At 40.1% G+C, this 22,010-nt stretch overlaps 1 protein-coding gene across 7 annotated transcripts in view; it reads left to right on the forward strand.

The window, feature by feature from the left end:
• Positions 1-22,010, forward strand: part of LOC309621446 (uncharacterized protein) — a 583,198-nt gene that overhangs the window by 128,421 nt on the left and 432,767 nt on the right. For 2 of the 7 annotated variants that reach the window (XR_014240028.1, XR_014240029.1), the window contains exon 1: positions 21,336-21,497. The exons of the other annotated variants lie outside the window; for them this stretch is intronic. The gene's annotated coding sequence lies outside the window, so the exon portion shown is untranslated. Of the gene's footprint in view, positions 1-21,335; positions 21,498-22,010 lie in introns of those variants that run through there. 7 annotated transcript variants of the gene reach the window in all.

Below are 22,010 nucleotides of genomic sequence, written 5' to 3' on the forward strand. Positions count from 1 at the left end.
TTGAAGATGTTGCTTCTGGAGATCAGGGCCAATTAAGTCCTCATGATGAATAGAAACTGAACTTTCGGCCTGAGAGCGCCCCCTCTCTTGGGGAAGGTTGAGACTGAGTTGGCTAAAGCCTTTCTGAGATCTTTTGACCACAGAGGATGAAGGCTTCCCACTTTTCAGTTGCTTCTGCAACAAGGGGCATTTCAGACATTGAGTTTCAGTTGGGATAAAATATGGTGTCTTGTTCTGAAATGTAGGACAATCTAGTCCACAGGTACTCATCTGGGGTGGAGAATAAGGTGGTCTGAATGGGAGAGAAGATGGGAGGTAGGGCTGGGCCTGGATCTGAGCCAGAGGTGGGGACTGGCACGGAGGCAAGTTTTGAGTGAAAGGCTGGGGTGGGACCCCCGGGCAGGGCAATACTGCGACCTGGGAAGGACCTAAAGGTAATCTAAGTTGAGTTGAAACTGGAAAGCCATTAGAAACTCCACTGAATAAAACAAAGAGTGCCTGCTGTTGAGTAGAGCTCCTAGTAGCCACCAGGGACTCGCTGTGCAGAGAGGGGTGACCCCGGTAGAGCTGGGTGTATGTCAGTTCCAAGTGGTCCCTCAAGACCTCGGAGTGTAAGAGCTGCCGAGGACCGGGTAGCTGCTCTGTTTTGTCTTTCCTGTTCCAGAAAGATTGAGGGGTTGTGTTGTCCTGCTCAGCACCCAGTGATTTCCACGCATTCCCTAAAGTGTTCAGGTGGTAGTCTGAGCTCATTTGTTCCGAGAATGACCCATCCTTTTCTTTCCCCTTATGAATCTTTAGTTCTACTTTCTTGGTGATTAGAATCTCCAGCAGCTTCTGGACTTCAGGGTTGACAAGTGAGGGGCTACCAGTCTCTACCTGCTTGTCTCTGGGCTCTTCCTGGAACGGGGCCCCTGGTGGCTGGTGGGACAGGTGTTCTTGCCGGGACTCACTCTGTGATGAGGTGGGGAAGAACAAGGCCTTGGTAGTCTTCCACCAGAAGGACAGGAACAAAATGGGATAGCATACGAGGCCAAGACTCAAGATGGCTGCGATGGTAGATGCCAAAAAAGAGTTACCTGGAGGTGAGCTCTTTGCAACAGTGCCAAGGGTGATTTTCTTCAAGTTGGATTGGTCTTGAGGTTCTTTTGACAGGGTGGAGGCCACAGGTAAAGAGCCCTGGGTCAGAGGAGCCAGGGCAGCTGATGGGCACGTGGCAGGAACAGCCTCTTCTGCAGGTTCCCTGCAGGGCTGGTGGGCTCCAACAGACGCTGCTCTGCACACCTCACCAGGGGGGTCTTGATAGGAGAGCTGATGAGAGCTGCCCTTGTCAGGGAGCCTCCCCACGTGGCTTCAGGAGACATGAGGCACAAGCTGCAGCCAGGAGCCCCCAGGGCCAGGAGGGCTGGGCAGGCCAGGCAGGGGTGGGCACCTGTGGCCCACGGCCCTCCACGGCCCCCATGCTGACTTCACAGTGCTCCTGCTGTCCCTCACCCCAGGGCTTTGGCCATACCCCACCCTCAGCGCTCCCCCTCCCAGCTCAGCCCCAGGCTGCCTGCAGCCCAGGTGTCACACCATAGGCTTTGGGTGGAAGAAGAACCCAGGAGAGAAGGGGAAGATTCTTTACCTTTGTAGAAGTGAAGTCAGGGCCCGAACCTCTTCCAGGCAATCTCTGAAAACTGGAAAACAGCAGACTGGGTCATGGTGGTGAAGGCAAGGGCTTAGGGGGTCTTACAGGAGGCTGAGTGCTGTGTCCCTTTAAGGGGACACCATTGGGAGATTGGAGCCCAAGCACCAGCGTCCAGGGCCACAAGATCCCTGACAGTGATGGCGAAGCTCATGAAAGGGTTTATCATTTACAAAGTACTTCCATATCCATTACCCCTTGCTGCGCTCACATCCTCCCTGTGGGGGACAATGGGCAGGGGTCACATCACAGAGGAATCTGAGCAAAGTTAAACAACTTGTCCACGGTCGGACCTGGAGGTCCCTCCTCCCAATCCAGGCAATCTATTGGTCCACTGTAGCCCACACACCCCTGCTGGGCCACACCCTTTTCCGGGCCCCTTACTGCTTCATTGTGCGCATGGAATCTGGGAAGTATCTGGGTTCTGCTCTCCTTCCCAGGAAGCTCCCTGAGGGTTCTGCTTCTTGAGGCACAGGCCCTGCCACTGGCCTCCTCGGAGCCTGTGGAGTGGGCCCTCAGGGCTGGGAGAGATGGGGCCTAACCCTCGGGGCACACAGGGCTGAATGGCACAACTTACCTTTCGAAGCTCTGTTTTTCATCTTAACCTTGCGTTTCCCCCTCCACTCCGTCTGATGCTGAGAGACAGAAAAAACGAGGACCTGGGACCCAATTCTCACTCTCCCCTCTCTAGACAAGCATCAGACACTCAGTGTCCATACATAATATGACTTTTTACATTTAACTAACAGAGCTCTGTGGTTTTTCTTTCCTTTCACTCATTTTTAAAGAGGATAAAAATATTTTCTGTTTTCCTTCTCTGAAGAACATAAAGAAGGATTTTCAATGTGAGATTCACCCTGGATTTCTTTTGTCACTGTTCCTCTGCTCAAGAAACACACACATTCTCTGAACTACGGGTTCATCTGAGCTCCAACAGGTGGGTCTCTGCTTCCCGAGGCCAGGGCCACTCCAACCCCCGCTCTGAGGCTCTCAGGGCCTCAGCACTGCCAGCAGATCAGCCCTCATCCGAGACACATGTTCACAGCTGGTGATCCATTGCTCATGGGCCTGTCCTCTGGCTGAGATTGAACTCAGTATCCAGTCCTCGACCTCTGGTCACTGTGTGTGAGACTTGCCCTGGAGCCCTCCACCACACCTGGACAACTGGTCTGAGATCTTTGGATACAAATCCTAGTGTTCACTCTATCCCCTGCCCAGGCTGGCTTGCCCTTAGAGGGATGACGTCCTATTCTTAGGAGTAGATGTCCTATTCTTTCCCATTCCAGGAGTCTCTGAAGTTGATTCAGAAAAGTGGAAATAATAATAGAAAAGAAGGGAGAAGCATGTGCTTGTGGGTCTGGCCCAAGGGTTCTTTACCTTCGTGATGTTTCCATGTTTCCTAGGAGGTGGTGAAGATAGATTATTCTGGAGGTAGGAGAGTAACAGGAAATAGAGCCCCAGTCCACACAGAAAGCCAAGGATGGTGGCACTCGCCCAGGAAGTGCGACTGGAGTACAGCCAAGTATCAAAAGTGCTTTTCAGAGAAAAGAGAGGATTCTCCATCATCTGAATCACATTGCTGGCTTCAGGCAACTGAGCACAGGATGTGTACTTGGGGACTGAAGTCCTAGGCCTACATCATAGAGCTGTGGTCTGGTCACAAAGGGCTCTTGAGGGTGGAGGAGGGAGTAATAGAGGAGGAGGCTGGACCACGGCCCCTCCCCACCATCCGCCCCACAGCTCTATCCCTCCACCCTCATGGGTCTTCTAGACCTTAGTCAATTTTCTATTCATTCCACCTGGAAATCACATTTTTCCTGGTTCCTCAGATCTCTTGGGGATTTCGAAAGATTCCCTTTCTCTCCTATTGAATCATTACTTATTTCAGCAGAAGCTGAAGATACAATAGGAAGGCCATTAATATGCAGTACACTTTTTGCTTCCCTTTCCAATTTTAGTGATTCTGGAATCATCATTTAATGTTGTGATAATATTCAATTGAGAAACTTAAGTTTTCTGTTTTTTGAGAAATAATTTGAGCCCTCAACAATCAAAAGTTTTTTTTTTTTTTTTATTAATTCAAGTGGTCTGCGGATTATCCAGTTCATTTGGATAATACCCGCCATAGGTATGGATCTCTTTCTAATTAATGTTGTCTGGAGAGAAAGGCGAAAACAGCTTTTTACAATTTAAATGTCACTGGTCTCCTGTCAGAATACGTTTTTATTGTGTTTTATCATACAAGATGGTACATTTCCCTACTACTTCCTCAGCATCTGTCAGGTATATTAGGAAATGGGTTTTTTCCTCAGGTAATTGCTCAAATCTGTAAGATGGTTTTAGGTCTACTCTCTCTGACCTGTTTTGACCTTTAAACCTCTTCGAGTCCTAAATGCACGTTGCATTTCTTTCTAAGATCCTGGGAGGTGTGGCCATTTGAAAAGCCTTCACTTTTTATCGCCATTGATATTTACTGTTATACCTCTCTGCGAGGGCTGCTTGATGGGGGTGTTACATGCACATTCCCCCTGCTTGTTTTCTGTGCTTTATGGGAGTAATGTGAGCTTTCTGTTTTAGATAATTTACTATGTTCTCCACTGTGGACAAAGCAGGGAGTGAGCATATTGCTGTAAGGCAAAAAAGCATGATTGATAAGGTGGGTGTAAAACAAGCCAAGAGTCGTGGTCCTCATGTGTGTAATAGGTTCCATCAAGTGAGGGACAAATGGAAGTGATGCAAAGAGAGAGAATGGAAATGAAACTAAGAAATAATCTCTCCATTTTTATTTTCTTCAATGTCACCAGCCTGGATGAAAAGACTTCAAAGCACATAGAACCAATGAGTCAAAAATTATATTGTAATTATACATCCATTATTTTCATGTGAGTTCTTAGATCATGTTTTACCAGGTGTTTTTCTGAAACATTTTTCTGAATAAATGGAAAGGTGTTCCTGATAGGCAGGAAAGGCAGGTATCAACATTTTACAATTGACTTCAGAGATGTAGAGAGCTGGAAAGAGTGTTGTTGGAAATTAATGACTTTTTTCAAACCCTTCCTAAAACTGAGGTTGCAGGACAAGCAACCAACAGGAACTCTAGAGAGTGACAGGCACCTGCAGGGAGAAACAGCAACTTGACATTCATTTACTTAAAACAGACACAGACTGAATGAATTATAAGCCCAGAGATTAAACTAGAGAATTTTAACAAATTGAGCAACAAAACAAACAACCAAATACCAGATTATAAACCAAAGAATAAAATAAATGTCCATGAGTCCATACTTATATAAATAAATCATTGACCAGAAAAATAAATTACAGAAAAATTACAAATAATATATAAAGATATTTAGATATTCCTGCCTCCAAGAAGTGGAGTTTTATTTTGATCATGTATTGGGTTTAGTGTTGGGTTTCTAGCTAACAGAGATTTGAGAGAGAAAAAGAATAACTTTACAGTGAATAAACCTGGCAGGTACCACCTAAGTCTAGTGGTCCTGATAACATCCTCAATTACAAGTCATCTTGAAATCATGTACCCTCTGATATGATGCATAAGAAAAGCATTCACCTCTGTACTATGCTTCCCCCAAACCCATAACCCAAGTCTAATCATGAGAAAATATCAGAAAAAAGCAAAATGAGAGATATTCAAACTTGAAAAAGTCATGAAAATCAAGAAAAGACTGAGAAGCTCTCACAGATTGAGGATGACTAGGCAGATAGGTAACTAAATGCAACATGTTATTCTTATTTGGATCTGGAACAGACAAAGGACGTTAATGGAAAAGCTTGGTGAAAGTAGAATGAAGTCTGCAGTTTACTTAATAGTGTAGTACCAATGTTAATTTCTTAGTATTAACAACTGTACTATGGTTATATAAGATGTTAACATTAAGAGAAGCAGTTTCCAGAAGTCATCACTCCTATCCTTACGATAAGGAAAATCTGGAAACACTGGAAATCAACAATTCTTTCCCATTTCAGGAGTCTCTGTAGGTGATTCAGAAAAGTGGAAATAATAATAGAAAAGAAGGGAGAAGCATGTGCTTGTGGGTCTGGCCCAAGGGTTCCTTACCTTCGTGATGTTTCCATGTTTCCTAGGAGGTGGTGAAGATAGATTATTCTGGAGGTAGGAGAGTAACAGGAAATAGAGCCCCAGTCCACACAGAAAGCCAAGGATGGTGGCACTCGCCCAGGAAGTGCGACTGGAGTACAGCCAAGTATCAAAAGTGCTTTTCAGAGAAAAGAGAGGATTCTCCATCATCTGAATCACATTGCTGGCTTCAGGCAACTGAGCACAGGATGTGTACTTGGGGACTGAAGTCCTAGGCCTACATCATAGAGCTGTGGTCTGGTCACAAAGGGCTCCTGAGGGTGGGGGAGGGAGTAATAGAGGAGGAGGCTGGACCACGGCCCCTCCCCACCATCCGCCCCACAGCTCTATCCCTCCACCCTCATGGGTCTTCTAGACCTTAGTCAATTTTCTATTCATTCCACCTGGAAATCACATTTTTCCTGGTTCCTCAGATCTCTTGGGGATCTCGGCTTGAACCCACCATTTTCATAGCCTTTGAAACTCTGAAATTCTCCCAGGATTTTGGCTGTTTCCCAACGATTTTAACTCTCACAATCTCCTTTGTTCACAATTCCATCGTTTTTTCATCTCGCATATTTACATTTAAGTTGTATCAATACTTTCTCAGCAAATTTCAGTTATACGATACAGTATTATCAACTCTGGTCACCATGTTGTACATTAGATCCTAAGACTTTCATCTCATTCAAAGTTTGTACCCTGTTGCCACCCTCTCCTTATTTCCCCCAACCCTAGCCCTTGGCAAACACTCCTCTGTTTCTATGAGTTTGACTTTTTTCTGTGTAGATTCTGTATATAATTGATAATAGGCAGTATTTGCCTTTCTCTATCTGGCTTTCACTTAGCATGATGTCCTCTAGATTCATCCACATTGTTGCAAATATGAACACCACTTTTCCCATATAATAAGTTTTTTACTTTCATCAACCCAGAAATAGAACTTTTTTTATACTTATTTAATTTTGAATATTTAATTTGTTATAGTTTCCATCCACCTTTGCCGACTTCACTCAGAATAATTAACACAAAAATTCAAACTAATGATGATTATTTCAAATTTACAAAACCAAGTATAACAAAAAGATAAGTAATTTAACCTCTAAATGATATGTTTTGTGTTAGTAACATTTTATACTTCTGAAGTTAGAAAAGCTTCACAAAAACTGTACACACACACACACACATATTTTGACAGACCAATGCAGTATATTCAAATCCAAAAATTAAGCATGTCCTCATTTTCTCTAAATCTTTTGTATATTGTCTTGACCACATTTCTTCTCACTCTGCCCAAAATAGACAGTCTCCATTCTCCAGAGTTTAGAAACATGTGTGGAACACCCAGAAGTCAGAAATGGGTTAGGTGAGCTTAGGTTCTCATCTTTAGAGTAGACACTGGGAGTGGAGGACCAAGGCCTGGGTTAAAGTCATCTACAGTAGCCTTTTCTGATATCCCTAGTGTGTTCTACACATATTCTCTTTTTCAGAATACACCTTGCCTTCCCCCTCCTACCCTACCCTCTCCGGACCCTGGAGCTTCGAGTCTTGCCTGTACCTTATAGAGAGGGCACTTTGAGTCTTATAGGAAATCCCCTATGACATCATTGGACATCCCTTTTGGCAGGTGGAATTGGGTATTCACTTAGGGATTGTACTTTTTAATCACTAGCTGGTTAATTTTTCTTAATATGTGAAATATTTACTTGGCTATACTGTCATGAATGTACATGTTCAAGAACATGTCTCTAGCATCTACTGTTGCTTTTATTACAGTCTCTTCACCCTTTATGATATTGTCACTGGGGCATGACAGTCCTCAGTGTGAACAACTAGGGCACCTGAGGAGCATGGAGGTCCCTAATTTAGACAAGTAGAATCAGTGGAGATCATGGTGGGTCCTGATTTCTGCTTCATTTGCAGGGGGACTTATGACTGAAATGTGAGTCTCATCTTGACCTAGAAAATCAGGCTTGGGCATGCAAGGAATCACCTTCCAATATGATTCTGTGAGATAATGGAAAATATATATTGGTCTCTGCCACCAGTGCCTGGCACAGAGCTCCTGAAGCTCTTGTGATTTCCTGGGTGATAGGAGTGTCTTTTTTTTTAATTAATTTTTATTGGGTTATAGTTGATTTGCAATGTTGTATTAGCTTCTGCTGTACAGTAAGGTGAATCAGTTATACATAGACATATACACACTCGTTTTTAGATTCTTTTCCCATATAGGTCATTACAGAGTATCGAGTAGAGTTCCCTGTGCTATACAGTAGGTCGTTATTAGTTATCTATTTTATATAAAAGTGTCTTTTTGTGATAGGGATGGGGCAGGCACGTGGCTATGAGCGAGCAACCATCAGCAGTCCCACTCAGCCACTGGTTGGCTTTGCAGTGGGCCCCTCCCCCTCCCCTTCCTCTGTTTAAAAGGAGCCTGAATTCAGACTGGAGGAAGATGGTTCTTTGAGACACTAGTCTACCATCTTCTCAATCTGCTGGCTTTCTGAACAAAGTCATTATTCCTTACCCCAACACCTCGTCTCCTGATGTACTGGCCTGTCGTGCAGCGAGCAGAGTGAGCTTGGGCTTGGTTTCATTTTGCTCTCGTGAGGTGACTCTGGGTGGGCTCCTGGATGGCTCCTGGGTGAGGGCTGATCACCAGAAAGACCAAGCCATGATGCAGGCTTGACATTTTTAGCCCCACCCCACTAGTCTCTTGAGAAGGGAGAAGGGCTAAAAAGGGAGTTAATGACTGATCACATGCCTACATGAGGAAGTTTCCGTAAAAATCCCTAAAGCACAGGATTTGGAGAGTTTCCAGGTGGGTGAATACATCCACATTCTGGGAGGGTGACACACCCCAACACTGCGGGGACAGAAGCCCCTGAGTTTGCGACCTTCTCAGATATCATCCTATGTATCTCTTCATCTGAATGTTCATCTATATCTTTTCTCATATCCTTCGATAAACTGGTAAATATATGTATTTCCCTGAATTCTGTGAGCCACTTTGGCCAATTAATGGAACCCGAGGAGGGGGTCTTGGGCATCATTTCCTGAGTACAAATTATTGATTCTCTGAACCCTTTTGTACACATGAGTGCTTAGATATTCACCTTTGTAGGTATTAGACAGTTACACATACAAACACTTACAGATTATGGAAAGATGATTTTTTACTTGATAAAAAGATAATCTTGGTTATACCAAAAGAGGTCTTGTGTAAGTTGTTCTTATTACCCTAAGCTAGTATATTTATTTCCAATTTATGCATATTTTGATCACAGAATAATTTGTTGCATAGTTAACTCTCTTAGTAGTCACCAAAATCATGTTTAATGTCTTCCTCCAGAGATAAGACAACTTTATACTTAACAAGTCAAACAAAGGTCTCTTTCTGGAGCTGGGACTGAAATTCAAGTCTGCTACTTTATTGCCTCTTATCATCAAATGATGTAGGAACAAATTAAGAAAAATATAGAAGAATGTCAAGTAAGATAGTGGATATACTGTGAGTTATTTTATTTACTTTGTATTTAAAAACACATAACACTTGTGAAGTGTCAGGTATGGTTCCATTTAAAATACTGACCATTTAATAGTTTAATAGTTTATGTGTGACATAAATAATGTATATCTGTGGGACCTAACACAAAAAAAGAGCCTCACAAGCATGTCTGAAAATAGAATTGCCCTTAGCACTGTCAGACCATAACTGTGCAGTTTGTCAAGGTGTTCTTACTATCAAATTCCCAGTGTATCACTTTTCACTGAAACTTCTGATGATATGCATTTCAACCCTACTTTGCTGTTTTGATCAAGGTTTTCCTTCTTTCTACACTTTTACAACAGTACTGTAACATCGTAAGCATGATTCAAAGTGTAGTTCTTTAAAAACTTCCTTTAAGAGAATTTTAGAGAATCCTGCAAAGTACATTTCTCCACATGTATCATCCTACTTCTGTCAAACCACTTAGCATTTGCTTGATAGCGGAATCATCTACGGATATGTCTGACTTTTCTCCTAGATAGCAAATTTCTGGAGAGCAGGGACAGTTTTGGGCAGATTCAAGCAACATGGAGAAACCCTGAGATTCTGTGGGCCCAGGCGTCCCTCTTCCATGCAAGGCCTAGGTAGGGTTTGAGCCAGGTGACTTGCCCAAGATCATATGTCTAGTTTGTGGCAGAAATAGGCCTATCACACAGTCCCTTGACTCTTAGTCCTGTATTTTTATACCACACAGCTCAAGCCAACTGTGACCTGATTGTCCTTGTATAATGAAGATGGCCTTCCAATAAGCCAATAAGTAGATATTGGGCACTAAAATATGCCTAACATAGCAGCATGGGACTAAGGAGGAAATAAAAGAAAACTAATAAGAACCATCATGTATTTGTTATTATGCCACCAAATAGAATTTTTTAGCCTTCATCCTTATAGTAAAGTACCAGTTTGGGGAAATAGCCCACTACCTTTGCTCATTTATGCACCGCAGATGATATGAATTGTCATTGGATCTGAAGACAATGTATGTGTTGACTTTAGTATCACAGATCTTATCTTCACTGTGCTATATTTTGCTTATGATTTGTTTATGAATTATGCATCTATGTTTATGAGGGAGATTGTGGTTCTTCCTGAAATGAAAGGTTCCTGGTCTTATTAACAGCTATGCCACGACCTCCACCATAGTCTTCCGGTTTGCCTGTTTCTTTGGTCTCAGCATTCTCTGCTATGACACACAATGCTAATGTCTGGATTGCGACGCGTGTAAATTCCAGCAAGGTGGAAGGAATGAAAGAGGATGAGAGAAATCTAGCACTGCCAGAAATTAAGAAGTGAAAAATCTTGGGGAAATGGGAATGGACACAAAAACCATTAAAGAGAGTTTATTTCATGAAGACAAGGTTGTTTTCACATTCAAAAAAATCAATCATTATTACACATCATATTTGTAGGATAAAGGAGGAAAGTCCAATGATCACCTTAGTAGATGCAGAAAAAGAATTTGGTGTAACCCAGTATGTTAAATGACTTATTTTTCTATTGCATCATATTCTTGACAATCCTAATGTTGTTTCTTGTATTTAACAAACTCTAAAACCTAATCCTGCTCAGTACTTTTCTAGGCTTACATGTATATTTCTTATGAAGCCTTTAGGGCATGTGTTTAGAATGTAAATCAATAAGAAAACTCTTCCAGAAAACCTAATCCAACTAGAATAGTGTGTATAGTCGAGAGGAACCCTCGTGTTAAATAAAGGCCCCTCCCCTAAAAAATTAATCAGTATTACATTGGATTATTTCCCTGACCTATGTGATGATTTTTATCTCTGTAATAAAAGAAGCCATAAGTATAGGAAGTCCCTGCTGCTCAGTTATTAAGGTGAATTTCAGAAAGATTCCCTTTCTCTCCTATTGAATCATTACTTATTTCAGCAGAAGCTGAAGATACAATAGGAAGGCCATTAATATGCAGTACACTTTTTGCTTCCCTTTCCAATTTTAGTGTTTCTGGAGTCATCATTTAATGTTGTGATAATATTCAGTTGAGAAACTTAAGTTTTCTGTTTTTTGACAAATAATTTGAGCCCTCAACAATCAAAATTTTTTTTTTTTTTATTAATTCAAGTGGTCTGCGGATTATCCAGTTCATTTGGATAATACCCGCCATAGGTATGGATCTCTTTCTAATTAATGTTGTCTGGAGAGAAAGGCGAAAACAGCTTTTTACAATTTAAATGTCACTGGTCTCCTGTCAGAATACGTTTTTATTGTGTTTTATCATACAAGATGGTACATTTCCCTACTACTTCCTCAGCATGTCAGGTATATTAGGAAATGGGTTTTTTCCTCAGGTAATTGCTCAAATCTATAAGATGGTTTTAGGTCTACTCTCTCTGACCTGTTTTGACCTTTAAACCTCTTCGAGTCCTAAATGCACGTTGCATTTCTTTCTAAGATCCTGGGAGGTGTGGCCATTTGAAAAGCCTTCACTTTTTATCGCCATTGATATTTACTGTTATACCTCTCTGCGAGGGCTGCTTGATGGGGGTGTTACATGCACATTCCCCCTGCTTGTTTTCTGTGCTTTATGGGAGTAATGTGAGCTTTCTGTTTTAGATAATTTACTATGTTCTCCACTGTGGACAAAGCAGGGAGTGAGCATATTGCTGTAAGGCAAAAAAGCATGATTGATAAGGTGGGTGTAAAACAAGCCAAGAGTCGTGGTCCTCATGTGTGTAATAGGTTCCATCAAGTGAGGGACAAATGGAAGTGATGCAAAGAGAGAGAATGGAAATGAAACTAAGAAATAATCTCTCCATTTTTATTTTCTTCAATGTCACCAGCCTGGATGAAAAGACTTCAAAGCACATAGAACCAATGAGTCAAAAATTATATTGTAATTATACATCCATTATTTTCATGTGAGTTCTTAGATCATGTTTTACCAGGTGTTTTTCTGAAACATTTTTCTGAATAAATGGAAAGGTGTTCCTGATAGGCAGGAAAGGCAGGTATCAACATTTTACAATTGACTTCAGAGATGTAGAGAGCTGGAAAGAGTGTTGTTGGAAATTAATGACTTTTTTCAAACCCTTCCTAAAACTGAGGTTGCAGGACAAGCAACCAACAGGAACTCTAGAGAGTGACAGGCACCTGCAGGGAGAAACAGCAACTTGACATTCATTTACTTAAAACAGACACAGACTGAATGAATTATAAGCCCAGAGATTAAACTAGAGAATTTTAACAAATTGAGCAACAAAACAAACAACCAAATACCAGATTATAAACCAAAGAATAAAATAAATGTCCATGAGTCCATACTTATATAAATAAATCATTGACCAGAAAAATAAATTACAGAAAAATTACAAATAATATATAAAGATATTTAGATATTCCTGCCTCCAAGAAGTGGAGTTTTATTTTGATCATGTATTGGGTTTAGTGTTGGGTTTCTAGCTAACAGAGATTTGAGAGAGAAAAAGAATAACTTTACAGTGAATAAACCTGGCAGGTACCACCTAAGTCTAGTGGTCCTGATAACATCCTCAATTACAAGTCATCTTGAAATCATGTACCCTCTGATATGATGCATAAGAAAAGCATTCACCTCTGTACTATGCTTCCCCCAAACCCATAACCCAAGTCTAATCATGAGAAAATATCAGAAAAAAGCAAAATGAGAGATATTCAAACTTGAAAAAGTCATGAAAATCAAGAAAAGACTGAGAAGCTCTCACAGATTGAGGATGACTAGGCAGATAGGTAACTAAATGCAACATGTTATTCTTATTTGGTTCTGGAACAGACAAAGGATGTTAATGGAAAAGCTTGGTGAAAGTAGAATGAAGTCTGCATTTTACTTAATAGTGTAGTACCAATGTTAATTTCTTAGTATTAACAACTGTACTATGGTTATATAAGATGTTAACATTAAGAGAAGCAGTTTCCAGAAGTCATCACTCCTATCCTTACGATAAGGAAAATCTGGAAAAACTGGAAATCAGCAAGTTTTCATAGACTCATCAAAGAACTAAAGTTGCAAGGCTAATTGTCACCCCGAAAGTTGGAGAGCCAGGCACATCCAGAGAGATATAGGAGCCAAGATCTGCTTACTTGCAGCAGGAGCCATAGACGAGCAGGATGACTTAAAAGGTAATTTTGACAAACTGCTGGAAGCCAAGGATGACTAGTTGAGAGGGAGAAAATCCTGGGAGCCAGACTCTTGGGGTGCATTACCTTCAGGAACCCCTGCAGGCTCTCATGGTGAGGATGGAGAGAGGTGCCCGAGGTGGCTCTGGAGGGGGTGGGGACGAAGGGGTGGCAATGGAGCTTTCTATGTAGCAGAATCTTACTCTCCAGAGAAAGGACTTGGCCAGAGTGCAATTCTGAAATCTTATCCCAGCTAGAGGAAATAAATTCTCCCCCAATTCAGCCTTCTACATCCTTCCTTTCTCATGTGATGCGGTGTGTTGGGGGAACATGTCAGCAGGGGATAGGGCTTCAAGGAAATGCTGCAGCCAAGGGAAGGCGTAGGTGCAGGGGAAAGAGCCATATCCTTGGGGAGAGTCAGAAACAGTTGTGAAGGCCACACCCTCAAACAGAGTCCCACTAGAGACTGGGATTTACTGCAAGATTATAGAATGTTTTCCCTCCCGCACAGTTCACCATCACACCCGCAGGCCTCCAGGATAGTTAAGAGTAGATCACAGCCAAGAGAACTGCAAGACACAGACTCAAGCTGAGCAACAGTACTTAGGGAAACCCCCAAATCAAGATGAGAGACAAGGGGCTTCCCTGGTGGTCCAGTGGTTAAGACTCTGTGCTCCCAATTCAGGGGGCCCAGGTCTGATCCCTGGTCAGGGAACCAGATCCTGAATGCCGCAACTAAAACCCGGCTCGGCCAAATAAATAAGTATTAAAAAAAAAAAAAAAAAAAAGAGGAGAGACAAAAACAAGGACATTAGAGGAATTTGAAGCCTTTGGCACCTATGTTACCACGAACATTAAAAACAGAACAACTGACAAAGATCAGAAAATTATAGCTACATAAAGGAGGAACTTCCAAGGAGAAATGAATGCTGGTAAAATTAAATCCTTGAGTTCTCTGCTTCTTAATCAATCTAAAAAATAACTTTTATCAGCCCTGGTGGCCTAATGGATAACATATAACTGTTTTAAGGGACAATAGTAACAATGTGTTAAGGAATTATGGCACATGGATAAGTGAAATTAATGACAGCCACGTCACAAGGATGGGAGAAAAGAATTGGGAATACTATGTTATAAAGTTCCTGCACCCATCAAGTGGTGTAGTGTTATTTCAAGGTGGGATTAGATTATTTTAAAAATGCATATTGTAAACTCTAAGGAAACCATAAAAAATTTAAGAAGTATAGCTTACACTCTTAAGTGAGGAGATAAAATGGAAACATTAGGGGAAACTGGGTACAAGGAACAGTCTGTACTATTTTTGCAACTTTGCTGTTATTCTAAAATTATTCCCAAAGTAGTAGTTTAATATGTTCCTTAAGTGTACTTGCTTAATTATGAAACTGTCTCAAATAAATTAATGGTGCATCTCTTGCCCTCAGTTCCTAATTTTTGAAAAGTAAAAAATCCTGGAAAAATTAGCACATTTAAGTCAGTTTCTCCACCCCACTCCAGGTGATTCTCTCCGCATTGTCCCTCATTTGGCTATATAGATTATTTAGTTCTTTTTAGGATGCTAATACAGCTGTCACTGTAGCTATGTATGCCCCATTAATGTATGTAACAGAATATGCCCACATAGATTGCTGGATATATATGCCCTGATTCATGTTTTCAAAGACAAAACAAGTAAGAGGATTGATTTTATTCAGGCTTTTGCAATAAGAAGATCAGAATGTCTTGCAGGGTGGTTTTTACCTTAGACTTTTTTAGGGAAAGTAGAAAAGTTACAGGTGGGGCTGATTTACAGTTGGAATTATTTTGCAATTAGGTGAAGTCTCAGTCAGTTAGATGAACAGGAAGGTTCATCTCTGTGTCTGGCTAGTTTTAGAAGGACAAACAGTTCTGAGCTCAGCGAATCATTCATGGAACAAAGAAAGGGAAGTTGAGAGATCAGTGCCTGGTCTTATCAGCAGGTTAAGGCAAAAGGGGAAAAGTTGGTGTTTCCCTGGTCACCGATAAACAAGGGAGTGATCTCCAGGTCTTAGGGGAATCCTGAGAAGGCCTGGGTAGCAAATCTTATCTTAAGTGGGGTGGTTCTTTGTGGTACACAAAAGGTGGAGGATTTCAGAAAACAGAGGATAGGGTGATTTCTTAACTGTTGCCGTTTTCTGAGATCACAAATCACAGGTAGAATTCAAAACGGTTGGGCCTCAGTTTTGTTCATGACCAAGAAATGTCATTCATTGTTGAACAACACAGAGGCAATCATAAACCTTTGAGTGGGGCAAATCTGGGTCTAAGGAATAATCTCCTGAAGACTCTTGTTTGGCGTTGTTCCTGCAAAATCATTTGAACAATTGTTGAGAGGAAGTGGAAAAGATGAGCGTTTTAGAGTTCTGGAGATCAGGCATCTTAAAAGAGGGATTCTAAAATGAAGAAGAGAAATATTAACATAAAATATTATAGTAAGTAAAAAGTCTGTACCCTCTCTTTTCCATGTGAAAATTAGAGGCAAAATCATATAAACTTAAAATTATGTTTAGTAACTAATTTTCAGTATTTTATCTTATTTAAAAATGTATAGGTATCTAAAGAATACTATTATTTAACTCAGTTTAGCATAAGTCTAACGTTTTAAGTTACCTAAAGATCTTGGAAACTATCTTCATACCACAAAGCATAAGCACTGTTAAGATAAGATTGGTTTGAATAATGATTCAATTTGGTTAAACAAAAATTTACATTTTTCATAATCTGAAACATCTGGTAGATACAATGCTAGTTTATTCAATCAGAACAATTTTATAAGTTTAGGAAGAGCATATCCAGGTAGAATAAAAATGTATGATGTTGAAAACATAGCTGTTTTTATTAAACCAATAATATTAAGCTAGTCTTTTTTGACAAAGATTTGCCTTAATTATGTAAACTTGAATTTTACAAACTTTTTAGTTAGTTTCCATAAGAATACATTTTTAAGCACATGAAAATATCAGAAGTTCAGTTTCCTTAATTTCTGGTAATTTTAGAACTATTCAATTTATGTGTGTTTGTTTATGTTTAAGCTAATCAAAACAGAATTCTCTTTAAGAAATTTCATAGTGCAATTTTGTAATACCATCCAAAGGTAGAAACTTACTACACATTCATAGACAAAAATACATACAGACAGACACAAATAGAGAGCTTCAGTTCTACGACTTTAGCCGTGCATTGGACAAAAGCATAGAAATACTAATACATGATCCCTGGGCCATATAAAAGAGTTAGCTTTCATCCTTGTCCCACCAATACTTGTAAAAGAGATCTTCAAGATTCCCTTTGTCCTGATGTGTAACCTTATGGATGCTGTGTACTAAATTTTCGGCAAGTAACCAAGAAGAGACCAAGTGGCCATCTGGGTGTCTCCAGAATCCATCTGAGTGGCAAAACATCCAGCTTGTTTCCAATGAGATTGTTCAGCCTCAGGTTTTAGCAGGCTGTTGTGCCGTAGGTTCCTTAAGTAGAGTTTCCCATCTGTAAAAAAGATTGAGCAAGGGGAAGTATGTAGGTGGCAGAGGACAAATTTTCTTGGGAAGTGGCTATGTTAACATTTTTGTCAGTCAGGTAGTTTCCTTGGCTTTGGGAGTTCTGGCTTCCAGTGTGAGCTTTGATTTTGAGAATAGCTAATTATTTGGTTTGCAATGTCTTCTAATAGGTCAGTGACTTGTGTTCCGTTTTTGATGGGTATTCCTGCAACTGTCATTGAACACTCTGTGTTTCCATTAAAGGGGGCTTAGGGATCTTGACAGAAGCAAAAGAAAGTCAGGTGGTCAGTGAGAGCAATTCAGGGGCAGAGGTGCCTAGGCAGAGTCAGGGGCCCAGAAGGTAAGGCCACTGGGAGAGCAAAGAATACTGTTTTCCAACTGGAAAGTTATTCTCTTCCCAGAAAGTTTACTGCAATTTTGGGGCTAATGCTGGGTAAATCATGCCAGGTAGTAAGAAGTTCTAGTGAGACAGAAAGAGGTTTAGATAAAGGCAGGTCACACACAGCATGAATGTATGTCGGTTCTAGAGTTCTGTGCGCCTCCTTGGGCTGCATGGCCTCCTTTAGAGAGACCTCCTGCAGGAATGCAGCTTTCTGTTCTCCTGCACAGATGGCCAACCTGCTACTGCATGCTGAACCCTTGCTCTGACTAATTAATTTTTCTTCTCCACTGACTTCTGCTTTTAGTAAGTGAGCCAATTCACCCCATTTCCTATTGTAAATTAGATAAACCAAACATTAGATACAAAGAGAGGGATAAAGAACCAGTTTCTTAGTTAAGCTTGACCTCTTTTATGTGTATCCAGTTGTTGTGTTTTTCTGCTTTAATGGGATGTGGTATTAATAGGAATAAAGGCAATGAGGCAAACAAGTCTGAGCGGTCTGAACATCACATAATAAACACTGAAGGAGGGCTGGTTTCCATAGTTGTATGTCAGCGTCACTAGGCACAGAACATTCTAGAGACACCTGAGTGGTTTGGGACCACTGGGTCAGGGATAGCAATTATTGTGTGAGAAATTCCAAATAAATAATTAGCATGTGTTCATGCAGAAGAAACCCTATTCACAGTAAACCAATTAAGGGTGCCTGAGGATAGGAGCACAATAGAGAATCACTGTACTTACAGATAAATAGAAAAAGGAGACTACAGAATACGCCTCTATATTGGTTTAGTTTGTAAATTAAAAAAAGTAATGTGAGGTTTTATATGAATGAAGAAAATGCGATATATTCAAATACATATATATATTTCACATATATCTATAAAGACATATAATGAAATATTATTTATCCATAACAAAGAAGGAAATCCTGCCATTGGCATGAACCTGGAGGAGATTATGCTAAGTGAAATGAGCCAGACACAAATAGGTAAATGCTGTGTGATTTCACTTACATATGGAATCTGAAAAAGTTGAACTCATAAAGCCAGAGAGTAGAACGGTGGTTTCCAGAGGCTCGGACGTGGACAGAATGGGGAGATGCTGGTCAAAGGGTACAAACTTCCAGTTATAAGATGAACGAGTTCTGGGGATCTAATGTACAGCCTGGTGACTATAGTTAGTTAATACTATACTGTACACTTGAAATTCACTAGGAAAAGCTAACTATGTGAGGTAATGGATGTGTTCATTAACTTGATTGTGGTAATCATTTCACAATACATATGTATATTAAATCATCACATATGGCACTTAAAAAAATCACGTGTACAACCTAAGTATATACAATTTTTATTTGTCATTCATACCTCAATAAACTGGAAAAAATACTGAAAAAAAAAAAGTGGAAAGATAAGCCACAGACTGTGAGAAAATATCTGCCATTTATATCTGATAAAGAACTTGTAGCCAGGATATATAAAGAACTCTTAAAAACGCAATAAGAAGAAGACAAAATAATTCAATTTAAAAATGGGCAAAAGATTTGAATAGACATTTCCCCTAAAGAAGGTATACAAATGGTGAACGCCACATGAAAAGATGTTCAATATCATTAGCTATTAGGGAAATGCAAATTAAAACCCCAGTCACATCCACAAGAATGGCTAACAGAGAAGAGAAAGAAGATAAATATTGGTGAGGGTGTGGAGAGGAACATTGCTGGCAGGAGTGTGAAATGGTACAGCCACTTTGGAAACCAGCTTAGCACTTCCTTAAATTGTGAAACAGAAATTTACCACATGTCCTAGCAAAATTCTACTAGTAGGTAACTACTCAAGAGAAATGAAAACATTATGTCTACAGAAAGACTCACACATGACTGTTCCTGGCAGAATTATTCATAATAACCAGAAAGTGAAACAACCCAAATATCCATCAATAGGTGGGTAAATAAAATGTATAAGTGGTTAATTAAACCTGTGATAATAATAGCAAAAAGGCCCAAGGGGAGAAAACAGTACACTGCTGTAAGGTTCTTATACTACCTGTGAAGTGGTATAATAAAAGCTGAAGATAGGCTGTGATAAGTAAAAATGTATATTTGAAACCCTGAAGCTACAGCTAGAACAACACAACAAATCACAACCAGTAAATTCTATGTTCCAGGTGATGCTACCCACTGAGTTATAACAAACCTGCCAGTATCTAAGAAAAGGTAAACTGAAAGATAGGAGATTTTTATACCTGCTTTCACTTGGCTTTTTAGTTATCTGAATTTCATTGACATAATATATGTCTTGTGTGAAGAAGATGGCAGAGAATAGTATTGAGAGTTGTTGTCTGCTCTCTGTTTTTATGTTTTCAAGGAACAATTTAACCTTTACCCTCTCCAATCTTAGGCAAAATTGCAACACTTTGCTCTCTATCTCCACACAATTAGCCTTTCATGTACATTAACCAAACAAGATTATTTACTATAACACAATTTGATAACCGTAATTCAATGTGTTTTAAAATGAGGTATGCTCTGCAGAAAGAAGAGTCAATAATGCTTACCTTGTGAGAAACTAAGAAGTATGAATAATGATTGTAGGACTCATATGGCTTTGTTATTACAAGGTTTATAAAGGTAAAGCTCCCCAAAGAGTTTACATGCTTTAAAACCCTGAACTGTAGTCAGTCTGAACTTGTTTAGATTGCACATCTTTATTCAGAGTATTAAAAGTAAAATGTACATAGATACCTTTGAAATATACTCACGGTGAAAACTCAAAATTCAAAACTATGTTGCAGTTTTTACTTCACTCCTCCCCATATTCTCTGGGGTTTTTTTGTTCTCCTAAAATCTGGGCACTGTCAATCCCTGAATGAATAAAATAATTTTTTCAAGTCAGGTGCCCTTTGGGAAATCACATCTAAATTAATCGAGCAAAATGTTGTCGAAAAACGTTCCATAAGGAAAACTTTTGAGATGCACAGAAAACCTCTGTTTAAACCATGTAAAAACTAACCAGAATAGCCAAGAAGTTTGGGAGTTGGAAATAAAACAAAAAGACATAGACCACAACACGTGCACAAATATACATTTCAATATTTTCTTGTTTTCTATTTATAATCAGAGTAAAGAATTGTCACTAAATGGTTATGAAGGAATTTTAAAATAAATCTGATGTTATAACTATTGAGATAAATTAGTAAATCAAACGGAACCAAAACCAAATGTGTTCATGGGGGCAGGGGGCAGGCTCATTCAGGGAAGGGTTTTGGAGAATTAAAAATATAAACCAAATGGAATATTCTTTATTGAAAAATACTGTGAGGTTTTAATTTGTTTATAAACAAAGTCCTTTAAAATAATCTCTTGAGCCAAATCATTCTTATTTCCCTTCAATATCATTAGGAAAACCAGTGAGCTATTCTTATACATGGCAATTGATAGATCAGCATATTGGTTAGAAACCCAGATGTATTTATCATATTTCATTGTTATGCAGACATCAAAGACTGTAAGCATCTTGTTATAGCAAATTTGATATATTTTATTTCTAAGTGGCAGCTAAGGAGGTATATTTTCCAACTCACCCTTCAAAAGAACCTACTGTGAGGAGTGTGAGAAAGTGACAGCCTCCAGCTGCTGTGCCTCTGGACCTTTGGGACCCCTGACAGCCTTTACACCGAGGCTGTGCTCTCCCCAGGCTGCTCCCAGCCAATGTTTGGATAATGGAACAGGGCCGTCCCTGCCCTATGTGGGATTACCATAGCTGGCAGCCTTTGCTCCGGGACTCCCTATACGTGTAGCCAAGACTTTCTCAGAGCTGCATTGAAGTCTGAGGCTCTTCTTCCACAAGCCTCCCTTTCCCTGTCTCCTTTCACAGGTGTCAGATCTGCAAGGCAGTTTGAATGCTTTTCCCTCCTACTCCTGCTCCATCACTTCTTTATCCTCCACAGGTGTTTCCCTGGCAGATCACTTACATGTCTGATTTCATCTTGGCATCTGCTTGCAAGAGAACCCTAAGTGATCCAACAAGAAAAATAAGAAAAATTTCCTCTGGGCTCCTCTAGACTCCACTGATCAATAGCAAGTGAATCCTTTTCTAGGAATTAATGGCGACACTCAACTCAGCTTAACATTCAAGGTAGGAAAGCAAGGATTATTTTTCACTCCAGAAAATGAATGACCCATTGGGACTGCAGATAATAAAACTTGGGGAATAATAAGAGGCATCTCCAAAGGACTGGAAATGCTTCATCTAGATTTAACACAGACAGGGCATTGTCCTATAAAACCACACAGATCTTAAATTCAATAGATCAAAATTTGTTTAAATTGTGTAAATCTAGAAAGATCTTAATTGTTCTTTTAAGTTTAAAATATTTGCATAATTCAGGACAGGTTAATTTTTTTCAAGGATTTTTAAAAATTTGTTTTCACATGTGATTTTCTTTTTTTTTTTATATAATGCAAAGTAATTCAGATCCTAATTAAGAGAATAAATAGGCACCATGTATGGCTCCCTACACACCCCCTTTTCATACCCAAAGCTCTGTTTTCTCTTCAACACCATCTGCTTAAATCTCCCAGTCTAGCTGAGATCCTTCTGGCCTGTCCTCTAACGCATCAGCTAAAAATACTTAGTTTCAGCACTTAA

Source organism: Balaenoptera borealis (assembly GCF_965194805.1).
Source record: "Balaenoptera borealis genome assembly, contig: HAP1_SCAFFOLD_463, whole genome shotgun sequence".
Classification (NCBI taxonomy): Eukaryota; Metazoa; Chordata; class Mammalia; order Artiodactyla; family Balaenopteridae; genus Balaenoptera; species Balaenoptera borealis.